General features: G+C 38.3%; 1 long non-coding RNA gene across 3 annotated transcripts; it reads right to left on the reverse strand.

The window, feature by feature from the left end:
* Nucleotides 1-804: 804 nt before the first annotated feature.
* LOC138119306 (uncharacterized) lies at nucleotides 805-14,327 on the reverse strand. Of its 3 annotated transcripts, none has more exons than XR_011155463.1 (4): nucleotides 14,248-14,326; nucleotides 5,823-5,913; nucleotides 3,577-3,627; nucleotides 805-1,824 (listed from the first exon to the last, which is right to left on the reverse strand). It is a non-coding gene; the product is annotated as an uncharacterized lncRNA (long non-coding RNA). The 3 variants fall into 3 exon arrangements; XR_011155459.1 differs by lacking the exon at nucleotides 5,823-5,913 and adding an exon at nucleotides 13,455-13,555; XR_011155462.1 differs by lacking the exon at nucleotides 5,823-5,913 and having other exon boundaries at nucleotides 14,248-14,327.
* Between the last annotated feature and the right edge of the window lie 1,656 nt (nucleotides 14,328-15,983).

The following is a 15,983-nucleotide window of genomic DNA, read 5'->3' on the forward strand; positions in this document are numbered from 1 at the left end:
TTCCATAAATAGTCTCTAATCTTTTTTTTTTTTTCTTTAAGAGCGTTTATAAATTCTAATTTACTAATGGACAGTTCAGGTAAAAAAAGACACAAATCATGACAAAGAAATTAGCTGAAGAGAAAAAGAAAGATGGGAGCCAGTGGGACTTTGACTTCACCGTGGTATCCCAATACCGTCTTTTAAAATAAACCAGAAATGTCAAATTCTTCTCATACTTGAACCCCTGACATCCTTGTAGGATGTGTGTCAGCACAGATGGAAGTGCAAAGAATGGAAATAAAACAAATACGTATTTAATTGTGTTTAATATCTAAATATGTTCTTTTCACAGTGATAAACCACTCATGTAAAAAAATATCTAAAATAAAACATGTACAGATAATTTAAGAGCTGTTTTAAAAAATAGATTTAAATTTGCATCAGTTAAGGGGACACGACAGACTTCTTTGGGTACCTTTTCCAGTTTGTCTACCTTCCCAGTGAAAAGATTTTCCCTTCTGCATTCCCCCCCTTTCTTCTGCATGCTTCTGAGAAGGTCCCATATACATCTTCTCTAAATCCTTCCATTAAGTAGCTCAAAACCACAATAAGATTTCACTTCAGTTTCTCTTTTTAAGGCTGCCCAAAAGCAACTCTTTCAGCATCTGATTGCTTATACATCACATATTCTTGAGCCTTGGACTACCTTCATAGGTCTGCTGCTGGACTTACATCAGCTTGTGAACACCTATGCACAGCTGAGCACAGTACTGTACATGTGCTGATGCCAATTTGGGTCAATATCCGGAAGAACATAGAGAATTAAAACCACAGCAAAATCTGTGCAAGTCTTTTTATTGAAAACAGACACATGTCATAAAGCCCAATTCAAGAACCCTACCAGAATACATTTAAATGCATCTTTTGTTTAGCAGTGTCCTTCATAGATTTTTAAATTGAGACCTTGATTAGGAATTTTAATTTTTAGCCACAGAAAGAGTGAGAAATTAAGCTAGTAGATCTCAGTGTCTATTAAATTAAAATGATTGAATCTTGACTTGCTTTTAACCTGGGGAAACAAAAAAAGCAGGTAATAAAAATGAAGCCACCTGAAATATATTTGCTTTACATTTTCTTACTCCATTTTCTCCATGCAAAGTCAAAAGTGCATTGAAAAGTAATATTGTGCTGAGCTCACAAATATGCAAACGCCTCTAGATATCTTGTCTCAGTAAAGTTTATAGAATGCATTCCCAAAGGTCTGACAACAAAACAGAATAAATCGCAAGGCTCATAAAAAGATAATGCATGCTATTTTTTTGCTTACATAAACACAAACAAATGCAGCAAGAGGCAGGAGTGACTCTGAGAGGCCTCTTCCTTTCAAACTAATTTCTCTTATCATCACATACATTTGTAATGAATTATCACTACCTAAGGCAAAAATAAATAAAAGATTTTCTGAAGTACATGGACATTTGAAAAAGAAAAATCTGCATTCTTGCAAATTCTATAGAAAATCATATTTGCTTTCTTTCCTCAATTCAGATTTGCTGTTGAGAATCATATCTTATGGGGACCCCACTCTACAAAAGAAAGAGAAACAAAAGTGACAGAAAAAGATACCCAGCGTTACCATAGAGCAGAAAATCCCCAGAGGATTCTATTGCTAATTTATAGAGAAACAAAAATACATGGAATGATGTTACAAATTCAGAGCACAAATATCCCAGGCAAATCCTTTCCAACATCATAAATTGAGGAAGTTGCTTTCCTCTTCTGTGAGCAGGACCTTTATTCAAAAACAGAGAAGTCAGGTAGATTCCTGGTCAAAAATGAATCCTGAAAAAAAACATATATAATATTTAAGTCTTATTAGCTGGTTACAGAGGTCTGACAGGAATTGTTAGCGTGTGATTATAATCTACCTGGCTACATATTTATACTTATTATTTACAGACATTTTTAAATGGTAAATAGAGTTAATTCCTGTTGGTTGCTGATCTCAAGCAGTGTTCTCCAGCGCTCAGCATTTAGGCCAGCCTTGTTTATATCTTCATCAGTGACCTGGATGAGGGGATTAAGTACAGCCTTAATATGTTTTCAGATGATAGCAAGTTAGACAGGAGTGTTGGTCTGCTGGAGGGCAGGAAGGTTCTGCAGAGGGATCTGGGCAGGCTGGATACAAGAGTCGAGGTTCCATAAAGCCAAGTGCCAGGTCTTGCCCTTGGGTCACAATAACCCCCTACAGTGCTACAGGCTGTGGAAAGAGTGGTTGGAAATGTGCCTGGCAGAAAGGGACCTGGGGATGCTGGTGAACAGCAGCTGAACATGATCCAACGTGTGGCCAAGAAGCTCAGTGCCATCTCAGTGCAGGACCAGGGCAGGGATTGTCCCCCTGCACTCGGCACTGGTGAGACCACACCTTGAATCCTGTGTTCAGTTTTGGGTGCCTCCATGACAAGAAAGACACTGAGGTGCTGGAGCGTGTCCAGAGAAAGAGCTGGGAAAGGGGCCGGAGCACAAGTTGGATGAGGAGCAGCTGTGGGAGCTGGGGGTGCTCCAGCCTGGAGGAAAGGAGGCTCAGGGGATACCTTGTTGCCTTCTAAAACTGCCTGAAAGGAGGTTGAAGTGAGGTGGGGGGTTAGTCTCTCTTATAAACGAGTGATAGGGCGAGAAGAAATGGCCTCAAGTCGCACCAGGGGAAATTGAGGTTAGATATTAGGGAAAGAGTCTTCACAGAAAATTTTTCAAGGTCTGGAACAGGATGTCCAGTGCTATGATGTCATCCTGGGCTAGCGCGATGTCCTGGCACCGAGCAAACTCCTGCCTGCCCCGAGCTGGGACAGATGGAGACCGAATGCAGCACGGGAGGGCCAGCAAAGCACCTGCTTGGGTTCGCCTTGCCCACAGGTGGTTAGGGTGCACGAAGGAGGTAAGAAAAAGGCGGGGGTCTTCTTTGTGGATGAAGGGATTTATTGCAGGGAGAAATCCACAGAGAGAAGCTGCAGCCGCGTGGCTTGCAGGGAGTCATGTACTCCCACAATTGGGGTGTGGAAAACACACAGTAACCAATGGAACATCAGCCAGAGGGTGTTACCGAGGCAGGGAGAGGGATTACAGCAAATGGGAGAAGGGCTAGGTGGGGAGGAATAACAAGGACCAACTAACAACTGAAGAACATAGAACTCTCTGGAAAGACAACCTTATATGAGAAATAAGGGGAGGGGAGGGCTGCGGCCAATGGTAAAGCACGGATTTATGTATTTTTCACAGCCTTATGAATTCTCAGGGCTTTTGGGCTGGGGCAGCATCAAACCAATGGACCTTTTGGTCCACTTGATCCAGTTACCCTGGCTTTGGCCATGGTTCACCACAACAGTCCAGGGCAGTGGTGGAGCCACCACCTTTGGAGGTATTTGAAAGACATGTAAATACAATGTTTAGGGACTTTTTTTAGCAGTGGGCTTGGCAGTGTTCACTTAATGTTTGGATTCAATGATCTTAAGGGTTTTTCCCAACCTAAAAATCTTTGAGACGCACAGAAGTCAAAGGAATTTTCTGAGACTGCAATGAACTCAATATTTGAGTTACCATTCAGAGTGGTTCCATCATCCAAAGGTCAAACTTTTTATGCCATTGTACCTGGAGACAGAAACAAAGGTATCTAAGCTTTACTTATTTTCACCTGACCCTCAAATATAAATGTCATGACAACAAACCTCAGATGAACATTATAAAAAAGCTATTAATATTTGCCATAAAGCTATAAAAGATATTAATAATATAAATATTATATTTAGCCTCAAACATATCAAATTAAAACAAGTGGTTTTGGACTATTGTATCTTTGCTTCTACTTTTCCTTGAGTATACATACTGTTGATACTTAATTTAAAATCTTTCCCCTTGATCTGTGTTAACAATTTCATAAATCAAATGTGTATCTTTGCTCTTTCTTATGATCTCATTTTTCATTTATATCTTGAATTGAGATTCTATACCCATAATGGGTGCCAAATAAATGACCTATTTTTGGTCCATCTTTAAAGTTATTGAGCAGTCTTACATTCACTAAGGGTAAGGAGGAGGAGCAAAATTATCGAAAAAAGAGTAAAGAGAGAAAGCAAAAAAAATTCCATTCCATGAATCATTTTGTCACAGATTAATGTAGGCAGCACTGTCAGAACGAGTTATACCTAGATTATATGCAAGTTTTCCCCCATCACTATTTTTCATAACTTTCCTGATATTAAGTATGAATTTTCATGGCATGAACCATATCACTAGTATTTTAATATTTACTATTGTATTTGTAACTGTATTCATCAAGTCCTGAATAGATGGTGTGGGGTTTTTGTTATTTTGGTGGGGTTTTTCTTCACAATATACCTCTGAGAAATAAGACTGTCTCCAGAATGCTTTTCAATATCTTGCAATATGGCTGGTGTGTTATGATTCTTCCATTCACATTGTAATGACTGCTGCAAAAGCAAAGCAGTGTCAGCCTATTTTGCAGAGTTCCTACCTAATAAGAATAAGTACTCTTGGACATGCAACTTCCATTATCATCAGTAATGGAACAATTATAATGTAAATCAGTGCGATGTTTCAGAGTATGGATAATTTGCATATTATATGTGGGTTTAAACATCCTGAAGGTATTTAAAATTAAATTGCAAAAGAAGGGAAGGATATTCTGTATGGCAAGTTGAGGTTCTTTCAGTAGCTGGATTATAAGCAAGAAACCATATCATTCAATTTTTAAGACCTCAAGGTATCCTATTATGAAGCGTGTCTCATATATCTATATATAAATATTGATATGACTTGCAAACATGTAGATGGAAAGAGATATCTATTTTTGCTCCTTTTTAATTCCTATCCTGTTGAACAGCAATGACAATAGATCTCATTGAAGTCTTTCCACTGACTTTGGGTTTGTGGTTTATTTTCACTAATATTATTTCTTTAGTCCTATAGCACCTGAGATTCTCATGTGACCCCTGTCCAGTTATTAGCAGGGCCCAGGAGCCTCTGTCTTGGATGGATTCAGTTTGGAGTGATTGTGGGCTGAAAGATCCATAAACAATAGAATAAAGCTGTCTATATATCCCGGTTGGACTGATTTATCTCTCCCATATGGCTGAAGCCCTTCAGCCACACAAGTGACAATAAATTGGTATAAATGTGCCTGTGCCAAAATGACCCTTCCCTTACAAAGGATGCAAGATACACCATTACAAAGTACCTCTGAACCCCATAACCTGCCTGTTTTAGGGGGTGCATCAAAATGCAGGGGTTGTGGCTCAAAAATCATACTCATCAAAGACAAAGTTATACTCAAACCAACTGGGTAAGGGGAGAGAGCTGAGATCAGATTTCTGTCTCTGCATAGGAAACCAAAGTTACTAATTTGGGTTCAAGGTGTACTCTGGGGCCATTTAAACTGTTCCTGGAGTCCAAAGCCTGAATCTCTGTTTCTCCTGAGATTTTAGCTCCAAAGATTGAATTTCCTTCAAAGAACCCACTCAAATTCCAAGCAAGATCAATTATCTCATGGTCACCTCTTTGCATGCTGTCTCTTCCTCTTAAGCACTCCAATTTTACAGTGTCTGGGGACCAAATTAATAGAGGAGGCTCAATAAGGGGTGCTGCAAGACTACCCAATGCTTGTAACATGTCTGTAGCCCATCTGTGACACGAACACCTCCTTCAAGAGACCACATACCAAGTAATAACAAAGATCATAAAATTATAGAGGAAGAAAAGCCTTTGATTGATTTCTTCAACAACATTTTTTAAGACAACTGGTGGCTGTATTAGAGTTCTCTAAATACCTCTTCCTTGATTGTTCTCCTCTCAGGGTTCATCATTCCTGTCCCTTCCTTAAAGGACACTCAGTCCACAGTGGATGAGGAACATGGGCCTCTGTTGATGGACAGGAACAACCTGATTATTTTCCCTGCTCTCTGTTACAATTTCCTTTCACTTTCTAGGCTCATACACATGTAGGACCATGCCTCCCATTGACTGATTACTGGCAGGTTTGATTATAAAAATAGCACTCTGCAATTCAACGGAGTTGCAGTCAACAATGAAGGATTTGCTGGAGATATATTCTTTCTTTGCTGTCCCATTTATCAATGTACAGTTTCTCACTTGCCATTTATCATCTGCTTTTCTGTGCTTCCCTCGACATCTGGAGGATTTGTAGTCTGCTAAGTGGAGCAAGGCCTTGTCTTGAATACCTTACCATCCCTGTCTAGGCAACATACTCCTGATTTTTCCCCAGTTTAACTTTTCTTTAAATAAACTTGACAGGTTCAATATATCCTCACTGCAAAGAATATATTGAGAGGAGTAGTAAGCAATAGAGAACAAGCTAAAATGCTACAGCCAAAGGAGAAAAATAGTGAGACAGAGAGAAATGCACCTCTAACGCATGTATGAATTTATAATAAAAAGCAGTTGTGATAATTGCATGTCTTTTGACTTGAGAGGACCATAAAACAGTGTGATAGAGTATACACATGAGTGCCAGGTGAAAAGCAGGTCTTTCGTTTTGCAAGTACTTTCAGGATTTAGAGATGTGGCATGTAAAGAAGCTACTTGCTTTCATTAGTCATGAAAGCAGTAATGCATCCTGGTGTATTTGAAAAGTCTACAGGGTGTCTAAATATCTCACTGACTTACAGAGGTTCCAGTGCCAAATATCAGAGGAATAAGGAGGACAGAAAAAAAAGAAAGAGGAAAATTGGGGGAAAAACCCCCAGCAAAACAATAATAAAATAACTCTTTCAAAGAAATTGAGTTAATAAACCAGTTATGAATTTGGAATCACTTTATTTTGATAGTGACCTTTCAAAGTTTCTTTTGTTTTCATTTTCAAATGTCAAAACAGGCTATTTTGACAATTTCAAGCCATGATATATTTTCTATAAAATTGAAATGTGATATTTTTCACAACTGGTCCCTTTCTGCAAATGGTTTCACTTTTGAAGAAAGTTATTATTTTCAGGGCTGGGGGGGAAAAACAAAGAATTTCTGGAAAATTATGAAACTCTTTACCAGTAAAGCACATGCTAGACCAAAGAGGGCCCACCTGTCCGGTTCCAGAAAGCAAAAGGTCAGGGCCCTTGTGAGTTGAGCTTTACCTGGTTGCTCAGCCTAAACAGCACCTTAAGCAGGAACGGCATAATGAACTGGGAACTGGTCGGCCCTGTGTCCAGCACCTGGACTAGCCAAATCCCTGACCTGGCCACCAGGTGGAGGAATTATACAGAAGAAAATGTTTTTCCTTTGCAACAGCAACTGTGCGCATTGGCATTTATCTGACAACTTCAGCATCTTGTCTGCAGCCAATGTAGCAAAAGTTGGCTGAAGTCTGATGGCTTGTCTTGGCCTTGCATCATCATGGAAAGGCTATCTGGCACTGCTGGCTGAAGGGTTGGGATGACACTTAGGAGAGGTGAGTTCACTCTGTAGCTGTTGCAGCTGTTGCAGACTGATATGATATTAGGAGAACATCTTGGGACAGTTTCACAGGGGATCTTGCTGTGTTGTCAGTGCAGCACCTGAGCTCAGCAGGGTTTTCACAGAGTCAAGTTCATGTAGCTAAACGACACCGAGGAATGAGCTGACTCCCTTCGAGGCAGTGCAGTCCTCTTGCATCACAGCTCCTTCTCTCTTTGTTTTGCGTGTCCAGACTTTGTGTGATACTTGTCGCAAATGTTTTCAGGCACCTCAGCCATTTATCATTGGAACACATCCCCATTGTGTATGTCTGTGCCCAAAAAAAGTCTCACGTACAGGAGTGCAGCAACATCAAGCTCAGGGGTGGAACCTAGGTGTTACTGAGTCGTTTTGCATTTAACAGGTTTCTACTAAAGCATCTGCCTTGCTTATTAGCTGCTTTCTTCTCTCAATTTCCCTATAAAAGTTAAAAGTAGATCTCAATATTTTGAGATCGCTGTCCATCACTCAGCCCCTCTATTTTGAGTTTTGTGATGCTGTCATAGCAGTATCTGATCTTATTGCACACCAAATTAATAAAAGCCAGTGTCCCAATGGACTGGGAGGAGGAACAACGTGACAGAGCAGAGTCTTAAATGGTGTCACTTATGACAACTCCATCCAAACTGATAGAAACGTGGTGGTTTCCACCAGCATCCAAGACTTTCATCCCCCCAAAATATCCCTCATCTGTTCACCCCATTATCATATCTTCAGAGAGTTCATATACCTTCTCAATATATGCATTATGCTAAAATTTTTATATATATTTAAAAGTACATGGAAATTCTTTCAAAATATTCTAATGAGGCAGAAGTACTCAAAAAGCAGTAAAAAACTGTAATAGCAACAGAAAAAACAGTAGTAGTTCAAGTAAAAGAATTTCTTGCCTTTATAATAACACTTAACACATTTGTCGATCTCTTAAATGGAGTTTCTATTGATGGACAGAGGATTAGTCTCAAAGCAACTGGCAAGGCTGCCTTTGAAATATTGCCACTCATGGGTTCGGATAAGAAAATTAGCAAAAGACAAATAAAATAAACATAAATACTTTTAATGGAAAGCTTTCTCTGAGCTGCTTCTGTCTTTCTTAATCAACTAAGAATAGGCTGTGATTACAGCAATCATTATGCAATTAATCACTATAATTACTTTTTATTGGAATAAGAGTTTAAAAAGCAACTAACATATTTTCTGTTCTTGCTTGACTGGAAGACATTAAGTGCTTGTCAAGAAGTTACTAAAATTATGTCTTTGCAATTTTTTTCTTTTTGTCATCTTATGATTTTTTTTAAATGGAAAAGTAACAGTGCAAGTTTATGGACATCCTATACACAGACAAGATCCACACAAAACAGGGATGTGCAGTTCTCCAGTGGTAATAGGATGCAATTTTTTGTGTACTTAGCATGCCACACTTTTTTTATAGAGCGTGTATTTACATATAGGTACCTATAGTATGGTCATGATCATAGGTGGGCTTGTATCAATGAAAAATCAACAACAGTAAATTAAAAATTTAAACCCACTTGTCATTAGGAGATTGAAGTTTTGCTGTTCCTGGACTTCTCTCTTTGTGACCTCAGGCTGAGAGCAGCTTTTAGCATCAGAAGGCTGGGCTATGGGTTTATAGCTTCTCCAAAGATCAACCAGGGGACTCAGCCCTTGCAAGTATTTCTCACCTCAAGTTTTAAAGTCATGAAAGCAAGGAAAGTTAAGAGCTTGCTTCACAGAGGATTACAGTTGGAAACATTTTATACGTATATCCCTATTTCTGTATTGAGGGTGTAGTGGGAGGTGTACAGGCTGAGTTGGCCTTGTATTTGGTGTTCTTCCTTCATCTCTTCTCTCTTGGGAACTCCTCACAGTCCTGAAGAAACAATCCCCTACTCTTTTCTGCCATATCTCCCCTAATCCCCACAAATGTCCCAGGAGAGTCATCCAGGAACATTAGCTAGTCCAGCTCATCAGCCTTCCTATGCTACACTGTCCTAGCTCACAGCACAGGATATTTTTACTATTTCAAATCTATTGAATAAGAGTTTTCTTACAGAGTCTTTCCACAGCTGCAGAGAGGTACAATATTTTTCTGTCTACTTAAAATGTTATTTTATACCACCTCTACTCTGAACATGTCCCAGACAACTGTGTACCCACTGAGGGGACTGTTTTGCTCTATTAAATACAGTCAGGACAATATAGTGTATACATGGAATTGTGTAATTAAGAAAGAAAGCTTTTTGAAGTAGGCAACAGCAAGCAGTGCATGGCTGGATCCACCAATAGGCAATTTAAAACTAGACCTGCCTGGACAGTGTCAAGGATTCCAAAATCCTGAGATGTTCTCCTAAGTAAATAACTTTGTTTCTTTCAACAATTATTCCTGGTCCCCGAACTTCTCAGTTACATGCTGCCCTACTAGGGCAGGCAAGCAAGCTGATTTCAAGCACAGATTCCATTCAACGTTTTTAAAGTATGGAAGAAATAAAGACATGGAAAGTATTTTACGCCAACAATTTCTTATAAAAAATTTCATCAGAAATGTTGGTGTAGAGCATGGATTTAACTACTGAGAAATTACCCTATTTATAATCACTTTCACCCCATTCACCTTTTAGAGAAGGATCACCAGTGGCTATTTTTGTTTCCCTGGGCAGGAGGTAAAAATGCTTTTAAAAATGCTGATCCTCTTCTGACATTGGACTCTGACTATCTATTGCTAACAGACAAACTCAGTGAAATGACTATTAAATAGAAATTCCCCCCATCTTTCCAAGCAACTCTCTGACTGGCAGACCAAGAGAAATGCTCTTAAACAGCAGTTCCTGCCAGTGTGGGACCCTGCTGGTACCTTTCAAAGAAGGTGTGAACCAACATAACTTGAGTTTGCCCTGCGGTAGAATTTTACAGGCAACTACTGGATCATTTGGGAAGCCAGGGGATTTAAACTCGGAGCAAAGATACTTGTGCAAACATCGACACATTCTTACAGAACATTTTTATTTGAACAGATTAATCTTTTTTGACCTCTGGAAAATTTATGATTCTCCTAAGGTGAGTAAAAATGCTTTGTCTACACTAGGGTTTTAATAGACAAAAATTAACATGTCCTAATGGCAGAGCTTTTCTCTGTGGATGTCTGTGACACAGTTGGTGATATAAGACCTTTGGGTAAAGTAATGTCAATAACTTCTTTTTTTTTTCATCTGTTCATTAAGCATTTTTTTTTCATAGAATCATACAATTTTTTGAGTGGAATGGGACCCACAAGGATCATCAAGTCCAACTCCTGGCCCTGCACAGGACAGCCCCAAGAGTCACACACTGTGCCTGAGAGCATTGTCCAAACCCTTCTTGAACTCTGTCAGGCTGGTGCTGAGAACACTTCCCTGGGGAGCCTGTTCCAGTGCCCAACCACCCTCTGGGTGAAGAACCTCTAAATATCCAACCTAAACCTCCTCTGACACAACTTCATGCCATTCCCTAGGGGAATCCTGTTACAAAGTTCTTTACTGAAGTTTGAAGAGTGGTTGTTTGTTTTGAAGAGTGAAGGCAACCTAGCAATTTAGTGTCTGATTAATCATATGCACTGTGGTTTTTGAGGTTATTTTGGACCCTTTGCTTGTTTTTTTAAAAACAAATATAGCTTGCATTTTTTTTTTTAAATCCCAGACCAAAATAAAAGTCTCTGAAATGGCTATTTCTTTATCAACTGTGTTCATAAAATATTTCATGAATTCACAAAGAATTTAAATAGCTTTAAAACTAATTATTCAATAACATTTTTGGCAAGACATATGGGTCAGTTTTAGCCAAGTATTATGACTCATTTCCAGCTCTAGGCTCTAAGCTGTTTCCTAAGGATTTGCAAGGACACAGAGTTCCTGGGATGTTTGATATGTAAAAAGAAAATGGGTCTCCATGTTGTTTTCTGCCAATTATACTCACAACTTTTAAAATTAGTTATATATGTAGGGGGCCATTTTCAATAGTCCTTGATATCAGTTTCCCTATCATATGCAATTTCTCTTAGAAAAAAATCATTGAGGGGGTTAGGTTTGCTCAAATTGTCACTAAGCTTGTTCAAGTTTTATATAACATTATTATCTGAGTTTTACAATCTGGGGCAGGAAGCTTTACATCTCCACATTACTGTAACTTATTTTTGGGTTAACTGAGTGAAATAGCACATGATTGTTTCACTGAAACTTATGGAGAACTTCCTCTTGGCTACACTAGCAACAAGGCTTTTGGCACAAAGGTTTTAGGGTTTAGAGTGTCAGCACAGCCACACAACAGCAACATAGATTTGTCCAGTTTTGGGGTTTATCACTGCCTGTCCCTGAGGCATTGTGCCCTCGCCCCCCACTGCTGGGCACCTGCATCCTTACAAAGCCTCACACAGAAAATAAATGAGCTTGTTCTTCAGCAATGGGAACAGTGTCCTATTTTCAGAGCAAAGCAGGGAACAGTTGTCCGCACTGCACCCCCTTAGGGAAGCCCTTTGTCACCCAGTGCCTCCTGCTGAGGGTGGAAGCTCTTGATGGGGTGAAATTAGAGTCAAAAATCACATTTTCCATTGAAAATACAGCAGATATGCCTAGCCAGCAGGGAAGTGTCAGTTTTCTTTCTCTTTCTGCTCTGTGTTTCACGAGACCAAAGATTTACCACTCCAACAGAGTAAAATTTGGGAATTTATCTTCGTTGTGACAAAGCAAGAATGTATTTTGCCTTTGAGCCATGTAGGTGAACACCTGTTTCCTTTGAGTTTTGGCTTTGAACCAATGGTGAACTTCATAATAATCTCAGCCAAAAAGCATCCAGTTCCACCTGATATGGACATAAAACCCAGGAGCCTGTCTCAGGTTAAGCTAAAAGAGATTTAATTGAAATGTTCAAAGGCTTTTTTTCCTTTTGGTGAGTTTGGGTTGATTGGGAACAGAACCCAGTCACATTGTTTGCATGACTTCTGGCTGCCTTAGGGGGATTTTTCAAGGCTGAAGTAATAATACTTTTCTGATCTCCAATATGTCTTAAAAAAACCAAAAGTTTCTGTCTCTTTTTTTTAATCTTTTTTTAATTTATGGCAACTTAATTGATCCTTGCAAAGCACCAAAGTAAACAAAGTCCTTTAAAAATGCTTTGTGGTATGGTTCAGCCTTTGTAAGCTGGTATTTAGGAACAGAATTAGCATGTCTGGAAATTGCAGACACAAGTGCCTGCACACCAACAAGGTAAGAGGAAATATGTGGTATTGTGTTTGGCTGCAACTTCTCACACAAATATGCACTCTGGATTTTTGAAGGTGTTCTGTAGCATTTTCTTTCTGCTCAATTGACACCTGCTGATGAAAGGGAGCTCTGAGCAACGATCTCAGATTTCCTTAGATCAGAACAAAACTGACAGTCTTTCAGACTAGGGCAGAGAAAGCACAGTTTTTCTGCCAAGCTGGGTCATGCAGAAGAATGACTTTGACAAAAAGAACTAGGAAAAATAGAGGGAAATTAGGAAGGGCTGAGAGTGGCCTGTTTGCGGTGCTATAAAGTCACTTAAACCTTGAAGGTACCTAAAATATTTGATATTCATGCCACTATATCAAAAGGTTCGGACCTCCATTAAGTATTAAAATTTGTCATTTTAAATTGCTTTTTTTGCCAGCACTAGCGATATAGATATTGAAATTTCCCCAGAAAGTGCTTATCTCATCAAGAGTAAAATTATAGTATATGAAATACTAATTACAGTATTGTGAAGAAAGGTGAACTTTCTGGTGACATTTTATCTATTAGTAGAATACTAATTTTCTCTCTTCTTAAAGCAGAAGATGCCACACATGGTGGTTTCAGTTACTTTATCATCAGTATCTCTTTTTAAAATATGTATATAAAAAATGATTTTTATAAATCTTCTTAACAATCCATGATTCTACAGAAGCAACTGAGTTTTGATCACACCTGAATCAGAGTTAATCAGTATGCACTGGGAAATTCTTCATGATGTCTAGACAGTAGAATAACATAAGAAACTCATCCTGGAGCTATGGAGAATCATGTTGCTGGAAAAAAAAAAAAGTGTTTTATTTTGTTTTGGTTTCTTTTTTTTTAATTTTATTTTACTTTCTTTATTATCTTTTTAAATTTTATTTTATTATTTTATTTAATTTAATATTTTGTCTTTAAACACATATTACAAAATTCAGTTGGAATAGAGTAGTGAATTCTTTTTATTCTTTTTTTGGTGGTTTACTTCTGTCCTCAGGTAATGATCTGATTTAGATGACATACAAACTCATTTCAGCCTTTGCTAAGATCAGGTACAATCCTCCTTTGAAATGTGATTATCATTGGCTGACATCTTCATTTAAATATTTGTCTTGTTTTCTATGTGCTCAAACAAAATCAGTTGCAAGGAGAGATTCACTACTTTTGGTTTCAGAACTTTTTCTCATTTTTCATTTCTTTACTGCATTTTTTCTTTGCTCTGTGTTTGTTCTTTGTCAAAGGCTGTCAGTCTGATCTCATGAAATGTCATACTGGGACTATAAAATATTAAATAAGTTTGTATAAGTTTTAGATATCTAAGGAAAGCCATTTCATTATGTCTCAGTTGTACACATTGCAGTTATGATGCGCTTTGGTCAGGATGAAAATAACATTTTTAAAAAGTCTCCATAAATATTTTATCTGACAAATTTATCTTCTCTTTCCATCGAAATAATAGTATCTTCAAATAGATGAGTTTACTTACTTTTTTTTCCACATATATTTGGGTATTTTTTCTTCTCTGTGCACAACAGCAAGCCTCAAATATCCTGTGTTCACTGTGCTACTCTCCATCTAGATGCCTAGCAGAGATTTATTAAATCAGTCACAGGGTTTTGCTTTAATCATTAACAGGCAAAAGGCACAATCCATTCAACCACAAATACATTTGCATGAATGTTCATCACAATGGTTCCACTTGCAGTTTTAACATTCATTTTTGGTAAATATTTGACCACTCATTCTGCGTGGAATATAAACAGAAATGTGCAGACAGGAAAAATGAGAATCAATGCACTGGAAAACTACATATTTTTCACACTGAAATTTCTTTTCTTCTCTTGCACATATTCTGACATTTTCTGATAGCTTTTAGTCTCTGTTTCTTGATTACACTATTGTCCAAAATTTTACTGTGTTCAGTCATTCCTGGAGTTGATTAGGCAAATAATTTCGGTACATATTTCTTGCTTGTGGAATTTATTTCATTGTATATTTCATGAGTGGTGGAGTTCATTTGCTTCTGATCAGGAAAGAACTGTTCAACGTGGCTTTCAACTGGGCTAATTATCTACTGCCAAGGGATATAGTAGCACACAGAACTGGAGTAAGAAACCATCAATTGATTTGGATTTTTGTCAGTGAGTGAGGATAGTTAAACCATTTATTTTAGTGACTATAATGAGGACTGCTTGCCTTTACCTGTCTTTTTATTTCAAAGCTGTGGCCAGTTGTGTATGAGGAGAACACAATCAAGTAAGGAACACCTATAAAAGCCAATTTATAAGGCTTGTTCCTTCAAACCTGATATATTACTTTCTTACTGATTTCAGTGGGTGGGCTGTGTCTGTCCCAGCTGCAAGCCTCAACCTGTGGATAAATCAGATGCTGTAAATCCTTTGTCTGAGGAAGAAGAATAGGAATCATAAGCTATGTGAATGAGCTGCAAGCTGCTAATCATCCCACTGTAGTTCATTTCCACTTTTAGCACCTATTATGTAAACAGGGAATATACTTCACTAAAACACGAGTTTCATTGATAGGAGTGGGAGTATAAAGAGTGGTGATCATGAACCCCTCAGCCTCCCAGGGTTTGACCATACCACCATCCCCCAAGTCACTACGCTGGCATTATGATCATGATTAGCTCCCCCTGATTGATGTCAGGCAGGTGAAGCAGGTTCTTCTGCTGTAAGAGGGCCTCCTGCTAAATACAGAACCACTTCTAATAGCTCTGTAAATCAAGTGCACAAAGATAATAGTTTTTATCTACAGATCTGAAGGTTGTTTATGGCAGGTGAAGTGCTCAAAAATACACGTTGTCTTATTTCTCAGAGTAATCTGTAGCCAACAGTTAAATCCTAATAAAGTATTTTCCCAGAATCCATTTGCTGTAAAGAAATGGCTATCTTGAGCAATAAATACAGACCTTGAATTCTTCACCAGCTAAGCAGAGAGTTTTCAGAGAAGATATGTGTTGAGGGCATGAGGAGTATTCACTGTTGCTGTAATGAATGATCATTTTGTATACACATAAGTAAGAAAGCAATACTATTGACACTTACACTTATGCCTTTCTGCTGAAATTTGAACCTGCAGACAACTCAGTAGGTGATGTTTTCATGCATCAGATAGGCATTTATCCAGATATTGAGCAAATTGCTATTACACAATTTGTCTTACTGTGAATTTGAATTGTGTCCATCTGCACATATTTAAAAT

The sequence above is a fragment of the Aphelocoma coerulescens genome, chromosome 1 (assembly GCF_041296385.1).
Source record: "Aphelocoma coerulescens isolate FSJ_1873_10779 chromosome 1, UR_Acoe_1.0, whole genome shotgun sequence".
NCBI classification, from domain to species: domain Eukaryota; kingdom Metazoa; phylum Chordata; class Aves; order Passeriformes; family Corvidae; genus Aphelocoma; species Aphelocoma coerulescens.